We start from the raw sequence: 11451 nt of genomic DNA, 5'->3' as shown, positions 1-11451 counted from the left end.
AAAACACACACAATAGCACAATTGGTTAGGAGACCGTAAAACGGCAGCCATCTCCTCCGGCGCCAATGGCGTCCCATTGACATTAATAATCAATATTTCAGACAAAAAATTCCAGGATAAGTTCATGCACGTTGCTTGACTCTTTTGGAGAATGGGGAAAAGGAGCTAAGTTTATCTGTATATTGATGTTTGATGAGTATTTCCACCTATGTAAAGTTGGAATATATAAGATACGCGTAAGATCGTTCGTGCAACCCGATGCAATGCAAGAAGTGTAATAAGTTTGGCCATTTGTCAAGTGTTTGTAGATGGAAGGAATATGTTATTGAAGAGTGTGAATGTAACATTTTGCAACTGTGGTGGGGATCATATTTCTGAATTCCCTTAGTGCCTGTTGGGGTGCAAGAGAGTTGAAGGGGCAAGAAGCCACAGTTCTGAAGAAGATATGGCGGTGGATGCACCACAACCAGTTGCCAATGTTATTCGTCAATCCAGTGATCTGGATACGCTTACTGTGAAGAAGGTGGATTTTGTAGCTTTTAGAGCCACGGTATTAATTGTACTGCACAAGTGTCCAAGAAGCTGGATATCTTGCAACCGAGAAGTTTTTGGCCTCCAAGATTTAACGGAGAAGCACTGCATGGACGACTGTTGCCAGGAAATGTCCCGCCATCACAGGATCCTTATGAGCCTGTGTAGGAACCTGATTAAACAGAAAAGAAGGCTGATTTAGTGACATTTCGTTACTCATAGTTTTGTATACGTTTTTATTTTTTTTTACCACGCATTGGTTTCCTTTTTGGATCCTTATTATCCACCTGTACAGTAGGTGGCGGAACGCGCATATAATTGTTGCGAACGCCATTATACCAAAGAAGAAGTTAACCCTATCTCCAATATCTATCTTTCTCATGCGAATCGCAGGGATTTGGGCCTTGTCCGGTGTCTGAAGTAAATCCTTCTCATCCGACTCGTTGAAGAAAACATATTTGTCCAGTACGAGGTGATTAATTGCTGTCCTGATATCTAGAAGCTATTTTCGGTCATAAGAGAAGGTGGCAGAAACATTATGTACAAAATAAGTTACAAATAACGTGAAAAAACACACAAAAGCACAATTGGTTAGGAGACCGTAAAACGGCAGCCATCTCCTCCGGCGCCAATGGCGTCCCGTTGGACATTAATAATCAACATTTCAGACAAAAAATTCCAGGATTAGTTCATGCACGTTGCTTGTCTCTTTTGAAGAATGGGGAAAAGGAGCTAAGTTTATCTGTATTATTTATGTTTGATGAGTATTTTCCACCTTATGTAAAGTTGGGATATAAGATACGCAGTAAGATCGTTCGTGCAAAACCCGATGCAATGCAAGAAGTGTAAAAAGTTTGGCCATTTGTCAAGTGTTTGCAGATGGAAGGAATATGTYATTGAAGAGTGTGAATGTAACATTTTGCAACTGTGGTKGRGATCATATTTCTGAATTCCCTTAGTGCCCTKTTGGGGTGCAAGAGMRTTGAAGGGGCAAGAAGCCACAGWTCTGAAGAARATATGGCGGTGGATGCACCACAACCAGTTGCCAATGTTATTCGTCAATCCAGTGATCTGGATACGCTTATTGTGAAGAAGGTGGATTTTGTAGCTTTTAGAGCCACGGTTATTAATTGTACTGCACAAGTGTCCAAGAAGCTGGATATCATATCTGCAACCGAGAAGTTTTTGGGCCTCCAAGATTTAACGGCAGAAGCACTGCATGGACGACTGTTGCCAGAAAATGTCCCGCCATCACAGGATCCTTATGAGCCTGTGTAGGAACCTGATTAAACAGAAAAGCAGGCTGATTTAGTTAACATTTCGTTACTCATAGTTTTGTATACGTTTTTTAAATTTATTTTTTACCACGCATTGGTTTCCTTTTTGGATCCTTATTATCCGCCTGTACAGTAGGTGGCGGAACGCACATATAATTGTTGCGAACGCCCTCACCGAAGAAGTTATGCTAGATAGCTAGAACAACAAGAGCTGCCAATTCCAGTGTGAATGTTACATCAAGATTTCTAACATATTCTGTAATCTTTCCTTAGGTTAACATTAGTAGTGGGATTATTTATCCACGTCCACCAGATCATGTGTAAACAATATCCATTTGAGCTAACGTTAGCTAGCTTGCTTACTTAGTTACCCATTCAAACGGCTAGCCAAGCTAACTAGCTATCTATCATACCGAGCAAGTGAGTTTATCTTCAAGACTTTGTTGTGAATGATAACATCATTTGTTATTAAGACAGCAATGTCAACTATGTGATATGTGCATTGTCCATCTTTAAAATGGCATAAATGGCAACCCTTATCTAGTAAGTTAGCATGGCTAGTTAGCAACGCCGTTAGTTAGTTAGCCAGCTTTAGATAGCTACTGAAATTRAGTTTGTTAACGTTAATCATTAGCTAACTGTTCATTTAGAGATTACAAATGAAATTATATTTTGGTTCGCGATTGCGTAAAGCTAACTTCTTGCTGGTAAAATGTCCTATCTAGCTAGATCGTTTCATCCTAGTGAGAAAGGTGCCATTTGAATTCGCCTGTAAGTTAAAGCTAAACCAACTAACTCGACATTGTCAACGCTAGCTGTACTATCGCCACAGCAATGCCAGCTAGCAAAATGTATTGTATATTCCAAGTGGATGAATATGGTCTTTGTTAGCAAACTGTTCCAGTATTTTGTGAAACTCATCTTACATTTTGTTTGTGCCTCTTTGAATCCTACTATAGCCTTCCATGCTGAACCCAAGTCCCAGTTCTTACTGTGGTGTTCCAGCACAGAGAAGCTCACAGTGGGGCCCAGAGATGGTCTCAGTGAAGCTGAGGACTGTAGTCAACACTGGAACTCAATGTGATAGTCAAAGAGGAAGAGGAAGGAGAGGGAAAGTCAAAGAAGAGGTAGAGATCAAAGAGGCGAGGAGATGGCCTTCAAATTGGAGGAGGAGGAGGAGATGGGCCTCAAATTGGCAGGAGTGGCCCTCAAATTGGAGGAGGAGGCGGAGGGAGATGGCCCTCAAAATGGAGGAGGAGATGGCCCTCAAAATTTGAGCAGGCGGCGGAGGAGATTGGCCCTCAAAGAGGAGGCGGCGGCAGAGGAGGATGGGCCTCAATTGAGGAGATGGCCCTCAAGAGGAGGCGGCGGCAGAGGAGATGGGCCCTCATATGGAGGAGATGGCCTCAAAGAGGATGGCGGCGGCAGAGGAGATGGGCCTTCATAATTGGAGGGCGATGGCCCTCAAAGGAGGGGCGGCAGAGGAGATGGGGGCCTCATATTGGAGGAGATGGCCCTCAAAGAGGAGGCGGCGGCAGAGGAGATGGGCCTCATATTGGAGGAGATGGCCCTCAAATTGGAGGAGGAGGCGGAGGAGATGGGCCTCAAATTGGAGGCGGCGGCGGAGGAAATGGCCCTCATAAATGAGGCGGCGGCGGAGGAGATGGGCCACCAATTGGAGGAGATGGCCCTCAAAATGGAGGAGGAGGCGGAGGAGATGGCCCTCCAAAAATGAGGCGGCGGCGGAGGAGAAGGTGGTCACAGAAGTGGAGAACAGGGAAGAAGTAGATGTTTAGGGTGGAGAGCAGGATGGAGAGCGGTTGGTGCATTGACAGCCACAGGAGATTCCAGAACTATTATTTACACCAATCTGAGTCTTTACACCAATCTGGTGGCTCTTTCTGAAGAGTAACTTGGTTTCACCTCGTTTTAAAGGGGCAGTGCAGTTAAAAACGTGTTGTTACTGTTTTGAAAATAATTCCTGGAATTTCAGCCTGTTCAAGTGGGATGGAGTTTTTGGCCCAGATCATGACATCACAATCTGATATTAAAGTCCAGTCATCTTTTATTTGCATATGTATCCTCCTACTTTGAAGGGGTGGGCTGGGTATGCTAAATGAGAGTGCAGCCTATCCAGCCATGACACACAGTGCCCATGGTAGAGAGATCTTCATTTTGTGCTGGTGAATCTCATATTTACAAACACGGCCTACCCTACTCCTAAATCCTGGCTGGTTTAACAGCATCACATAGGTGTCTTTTCATCCTGGCCATTAGCCCAGGTGCCTAATAATAAAGGTTTTAAATGGTCTACTGAGAGTGCCTTGAAATATTTGCCTTAATGTTTTTTTTTCATTGTTCACAATACATGTACCAGCATACTTCATTTTCCTCGTTTTGAGTAAGCTATCCAGACCCATTTTCAAATGGCGCCCCTTTTCTGATTACCAAAAGACATGGGCGCTCCTCCAAACTATTCCATCCTCCTATAATGCCAAAATCTATTGATAGAAGCCGAGTATTTTGTAAAGACGTGCNTTCCTGTTTTGAAAATAATTCCTGGAATTTCAGCCTGTTCAAGTGGGATGGAGTTTTTTGGCCCAGATCATGACATCACAATTTGATATTAATGACCAGTTATTTTATTTGCATATGTATCCTCCTACTTTGAAGGGGTWAGCRGGGTAKGYKCTATCTGCCAATTAGGGCTGTGTATRTAAATATATTWAMATTTGKATCAACATGCCCACAAGATCAGACTGAGGATTTCAATGGCAAAAGGASGCTCAGGSAAATAAATGATAACAAATATATTTKAAGTTATTTTCATGAAATAAACACAGTGATTTATTAGACATCCAGTGATGATTTAACAATTCTGCCATCAGACTGGCCACCAATGCCCCTTATAGGACACATCACTGCACTTTATACTTCCCTGTAAACTGGTCATKTCTGTATACCTGTTGCATGATGCACTGGTTGATGCTTCTTTAGAAAACACTCTTTGGCCTCACTCCCCCCTATCTGAGATACCTACTGCAGCCCTCATCCTCCACATACAACACCCGTTCTGCTAGTCACATTCTGTCAAAGGTCCCCAAAGCACACTCCTCTTTTCAGTTCGCTGCAGCCAGCGACTGGAACGAGCTGCAAAAACCCCTCTAAAACTGGACAGTTTAATCTCAATCTCTTCATTCAGAGACTCAATCATGGAGACYCTTACTGACAGTTGTGGCTGCTTCGCGTGATGTATTGTTGTCTCTACCTTCTTGCCCTTTGTGCTGTTGTCTGTGCCCAATACTGTTTGTACCATGTTTTGTGCTGCTGCCTTGTTGTGTTGCTACCATGCTGTATTTTCATGTGTTGCTACCATGCTATGTTGTTGTCTTAGGTCTGTCTTTATGTAGTGTCTTGATGTGTATTTTGTCCTATATATTTTTTTAAATCCCAGCCCCTATCCCCGCAGGAGGCCTTTTGCCTTCTGGTAGGCCGTCATTGTAAATAAGAACTTGTTCTTAACTGACTTGCCTAGTTAAATAAAAAAATAAAAAAATAAAATTACTGCATGGGGGTTTTAATGTTCTGGGCCTGTTTTCAGCTGGAGATTAGAGGCCCAAGTGTGAAACACATGTTAGTTTGGAATTTCGTCATGTAAAAACATGAGCGCTGGCATTTTCCAGCCCTAACGCCAGGTTCAGCAATGTACCTGTCTAACATCAGYTCACTTGTGCTGAGGTGGGAGGGGTGGCAATATTGGAGGCGTGTCCTTAAACACGCAAAATTGACAGTTTCATACAGCGCTAAAAGGAAAGTTTCAGACCCACAAACAGCAGGTCTTCTAGGTAACACAGTGGATTTTGAGAGTGGAACCTATCCAGCCATGACGCACAGTGCCCATGGTAGAGAGATGTTCAATTTGTGCTGGTGAATCTCGTATTTAGAAACACAACCTACCCTACTCCTAAATCCTGGCTGGTTTAACAGCATCACATAGGTGTCTTTTCATCCTGGCCATTAGCCCAGTAGCCTAATAATAAAGAGGTTTTAAATGGTCTACTGAGAGTGCCTTGAAATATTTGCCTTAATGTTTTTTTCATTGTTCACAATACACGTACCAGCATACTTCATTTTCCTCGTTTTGAGTAAGCTATCCAGACCCATTTTCAAATGGCGCCCCTTTTCCGATTACCAAAAGACATGGGCGCTCCTCCAAACTATTCCATCCGTCCTATAATGCCAAACATGTATTGAATAGCAGCCGAGTTGTTATTTGATAAAGAGCTGGAATGAACATGTTACGTTAAGACATTAGGCGTGTGCACAGAGAAGATTTATAATGAGTTGATGTTTCTGACCCAATCCTATTAGAAATATTGTTGTTTGGTGTTACAAGTAGAACTGGTTGCTTTTTTAGAGTGTGCAATAGCATTTGAAGCGATGTCAGCCCATAGTACATCTAGTATTTAGAAAACCAATCGCCATGGAACACAAACTGATATTAGATAAAAGAATTGTCAGGTCGTACCGTGGGTTTCATAGCGTGTGAGACATGATTGTACAATAGGTGGGCTGTCCCCAAATGCAATGACAATTTCCAGCTTGGCTAATATTATGGATCGGGACAAGGGATTGGTCAGGGATGTCTAATTTTATGGAAAAAGTGCTGAAATTTGTGACGATAATTGATGCCAGGCTTAGTAAGGTCAGTGGGTAACGAGTGAGACGACGTAAAGGATTATGTTACCAGAATAAAAAATCTTAAGCGATTTCACCATTAAAAGCAGAGTAGTCTCCTCATAGCGGGAGCGTACCGGTGAGTGGACATTACCCTGTCTCTTTATATTGGATCTTTATCCAGCTCCTGTGAAAAGTTTTGATGCATTTAACTTCACTAGGGTAGGGGCAGGCATTCGGAATTTCTAAAAAACGTGCCCAAATTAACTGCCTGCTAATCAGGCCCAGAATAGGATATGCATATAATTAGTAGATTTGGAGATAGAAACACTCTAAAGTTTCCAAAACTGTTAAAATAATGTCTGTGAGTATAACATAACTGATATGGCAGGCGAAAACCAGAGAAAATCCAACCAGGCAATACTATTATTTGAAAGGCTGTTTTTCCTTTGAAAGCCTATCCACCATACAAAGACTTAGGACCCAGTTCACGAGCTCTGTGGCTTCCCTACATGTAGCCAGTCTTTAGGCATTGTTTCAGGCTTTTACTCTGAAAAATGAGGGAGATACAGCACTTTCAATCAGTGGCCAGGTGAAATTTCCATTCATCAAGCCATGCGCCTAATCGGGAACGCGCCTTTCTTGTTTCTCTTTTCCTATTGACGAAAGCTTTTGTCCGGTTGAAATATTATTGATTATTTATGACACAAACAACCAGAGCATTGATTTAAACATTGTTTGGCATGTTTCTACTAACTTTTATTGTACTTTAAAAACTTTTAGTCTAGACTTAGTGCATGCGCCTTAAGCATTCTGATTACTGGACAAAACGCGCAAACAAAATTTAGTTTTTGGTCATAAAGAGGGACATTATCGAACAAAACAAACATTTATTGTCTAACATGGAGACCTGGGAGTGCCACCAGATGAAGATCATCAAAGGTAAGTGATTAATTTTAATGCTATTCTCACTTTTGTGACACTCTCCTTGGCTGGAAAATGTCTGTATGGGTTTCTGTGGCTAGGTGCTTACCTAACATAATGCGCAAAGTGTGCTTTCTCCGTAAAGCCTTTTTGAAATCTGACACAGCGGTTTGCATTAAGGAGAAGTTTATCTTTATTCGTATGTTTAACACTTTGTATCGTCTATCAATGTTTATGATGAGTATTTCTGTAATTTGATGTGGCTCTCTGCACTTTCACCGGATGTTTGTTTGAGACAATGCATTTCTGACCATATAAACTGAGTTTTTGGATATAAATATGAACTTTATCGAACAAAACACACATGTAGTGTGTAACATGAAGTCCTATGAGTGCCATCTGATGAAGATCATCAAAGGTTAGTGATTAATTTGATCTCTTTCTGCTTTTTGTGACTCCTCTCTTTGTCTGGAAAAATGGCTGTGGTTTTATGTGACTAGGTGCTGACCTAACATAATCGCATGGTGTGCGTTCGCAGTAAAGCCTTTTGAAATCAGACACTGTGGTTGGATTTACAAGACGTTTATCTTTAAAATGGTGGATAATACTTGTATGTTTGAGGAATTTTAATTATGGGATTTCTGTTGTTTTGAATTGGCGCCCTGCAATTTCACTGGCTGTTGAGGTGGGACTGTAACTGTATTTAGACAGCCTATATTTTTATTCAAATTTGATTAGAATTATATACTGTTTTTTTTTAGACGTCAACGTTGTGAACAGAGTGGTAATGATGGCGGTGGGTTTATGGTATGGGCAGGTGTAAGCTAGGAAAATTAACACGATTGCATTTTATCGATGGCAATTTCAATGAACAGAGATATCGTGACTAGATCTCTGAGGCCCATTGTCGTGCCATTCATCCACCGCCGTCACCGCCGTTCAGCGCTTTACATATGCATGATATGCATGACACAAGGATCTGTACACAATTCTGGAATACTCACCAGACATGTCACTCATTGAATATGTTGAGATGCTCTGGATCGATGTGTATGACAGCTTGTTCAAGTTCTCCCAATATCCAGCGACTTCACACAGCCGTTAAGAGGAGTGGGACAACGTTCCACAGGCCACAATCAACATCCTAATCAACTCTAGGCGAAGGAGAATGTCGCTCTGCATGAGGCAAATGGTGGTCAACACAAGATACTGACTGGTTTTCTGATCCTCGCCCCCCTACCTTTTCTTCAAGGTTTCTGGGACCAACACATGCATATCTGTATTTCTAGTTGTGAAATCCAAAGATTACGGCCTAAATCTACTGATTTCCTTTTGAGTATAATTTTAGAAATGATTGCTTCTTCCGTTTATATTTTTGTTCAGTGTATTAAAGTAAAGTACTTAATTGTTACCCAGTAAATGGTTTGATATTGATATAAAAACAGCTGCATTAGGCCTTTAAACAAGTCTTTTTTAAAGACCATTTCAATGCTGTTCTGATTCTAACCCCATATCTGTTCTTATTCCCACAGGAGAGATCTCAAACCCAGGTCTCAGACAGTGAGCCCAGTTCCACAGCATCAGGAAACCATAAACAACACAGACGGAGGAAACTCAAGACAGAAACATCACCACTGCATGGACTGCTTCACTAGTTTCTATGAGCCAGAGGAGTTGAGAAGACACATTTTGTAGGCCCACCCCCTGCTCAGATTGCAGAGGGAGTTATTATGTCCAAATCCCTCAAATCAAAACAGACTCAAAAAAGGATTATGACATACCCGTGTGGTCAATGTGAGAAGATATGTGAAACACCAAGCAAACTAAAGACGCACCAGATAACTCACACAGGAGAGAAGCCATACCACTGCTCTGTTTGTGGAAAGGGTTGCAGCCATTCGGATCAACTAAAGACACACCACGAACACTCACACAGGAGAGAAGCCTTACCACTGCTCCAATGTGGAAAGAGTTTCAGTCAGCTATCTACTCTGAGAAAACACCACCTAACTCAAACAGGAGAGAAGCCTTACCTCTGCTCTCATTGTGGGAAGAGTTTCCGTCAGTTAGCCAACCTAAATGCACAACCAGTTATATTCACACAGGAGAGAAGCCATACCATGACGCTCGTCAAGTGTGAGGAAGGATTTCAGACATCCAAGAGACTTAAAGTCACACCAGAGAACTCACACAGGAGAGAAGCCTTACCACTGCTCCCAATGTGGAAAGAGTTTCAGTCAGTTATCAACTCTGAAAAAACACCAACTAACTCACACAGGAGAGAAGCCTTACCCCTGCTGTCAATGTGGGAAGAGTTTCAGCAGGTTATGTGAAATGAAGGCACACCAGATAACTCACACAGGAGAGAAGCCTTACCACTGCTCTCAATGTGGGGATAGTTTCACCAGTTTATATTTCCAAAAGAAACACCAGCTGATTCACACAGGAAAAAAGTCATTCCACTGCTCCCAGTGTGGGAACAGTTTCAGTCAGTCGTCAACTCTGAAGACGCACCAGAGAACTCACACAGGAGAGAAGCCGTTCCACTGCCGTCAGTGTGGTAAGAGTTTCAGTCATTTATCAACTCTGAAGACTCATCAGATAACTCACACGGGAGATAAGCCTCACGTCTGCTCTCAGTGTGGGAAGAGTTTCAGTCTGKTAGGAAACCTTAAGCGACACCAGCTATCCCACACAGTAGAGAAGCCTAACCGTTGCTCTCATTGTGGGAAGAGTTTCAGTCAATCATCAGCTTTAAAGAAACACCAGAGAACTCACACAGGATAAAAGCTGGGTCATCAAATCTGAAGACACCAGTTTGCTCACAAAGGGGATAAGCCTTAACTCTACTATCAATGTGGGGGTAGTTTCACCAGTTTATATTTCCCCCCAAAAACACCAGCTGTGGAAAGGTTCTGTACTGAATGAAATGTTCTGTGTGCATCTTATCTTTGGTGTCATAAACAGGTACTTGTGCATCTAAGTTTGACTGTGACCTCACCAGCTTGCTGACAATAAAGGGTGATTCATTTAATATTGACTTTGAGTGTCCCCGTGTAAGAATTTCCACAACACTTCAGTCAGTCATCAAATTTGAAGACCTACCTTTTCACTTGGCACAGTAGAGAAGCCGTACCTCTGCTCTGTGTGAGGAAAAGGTTCAGTTGCCTAGGAGACCTAAAGAATCACCAGCTAACTCGCACTGGAGAGAATCCTTACCATGTTCTGGAGTTTGAATATTGTTTATTTAAATAAAGCAGGTATGATGATTAGGGGTTATTTTGAACATCAGCAAAAAGGACTGCAGAGAAAAGGCAGTTTTACAGAAACTGTATTTATTTGATTGGTGATTAGGGGACATGGTTTGTCATTGTCAGTATTTCCACTCAACAGCTGTCTGTTTGGGAATACAATACTTCTATACCTGCAGACCTTCAGCAGAGAACATCCAGATGATTTTCTAGAGGACGCTGCCACAATGGACTATTCAGTGAAGTTGTAGTTCGTGGTGGAATCCAGAGCTAATATCTTCTAGTCGGATTTCTACAATCGCTCTTTTTTTCTTTCTTTTCAAGTTTAAAAAATAAAATTTTATTTAGTCACAAAAAATATATGCAACATAAATGGCAGAAAATAACCAAAAATTAATAAACATATTGTAAAGCTCAGTCTCCTGTCTCACTTTATTATGGAGGGTTGAAGGTGTGAAGAAAATTGTATTGTGTGAAGAGAGAGCCTAGAACATTTTAATCTGGTCTTTGGTGTCATAAACAATCCTTGGTTCCTGCCTGTGCATGGTAAAGATATGGGGGGGTGTCATGACCCCCTCTTTAGGACCATCTGGAAGAATGCCCAGAATATGTTCTTTAAGTTGAGATAGGAGACTCCAAGGGTACCACATGAGGATGTCTTCCCTGTAACGCACAGCGTTGAGATTGCCTGCAATGACAACAAGCTCAGTCCGATGATGCTGTGACACACCGCCCCAGACCATGACGGACCCTACACCTCCAAATCGATCATGACCTTATTTCAATTACAG

General features: G+C 42.0%; 1 pseudogene; it reads left to right on the top strand.

The window, feature by feature from the left end:
* Window positions 1-10449, top strand: part of LOC112076778 (oocyte zinc finger protein XlCOF6-like) — a 29615-nt pseudogene extending 19166 nt beyond the window's left edge.
* Window positions 10450-11451: the final 1002 nt, after the last annotated feature.

This window comes from Salvelinus sp. IW2-2015, unplaced genomic scaffold (genome assembly GCF_002910315.2).
Source record: "Salvelinus sp. IW2-2015 unplaced genomic scaffold, ASM291031v2 Un_scaffold4027, whole genome shotgun sequence".
Taxonomy (NCBI): Eukaryota; Metazoa; Chordata; class Actinopteri; order Salmoniformes; family Salmonidae; genus Salvelinus; species Salvelinus sp. IW2-2015.
This window is presented reverse-complemented; position numbering and strand designations above follow the sequence as displayed.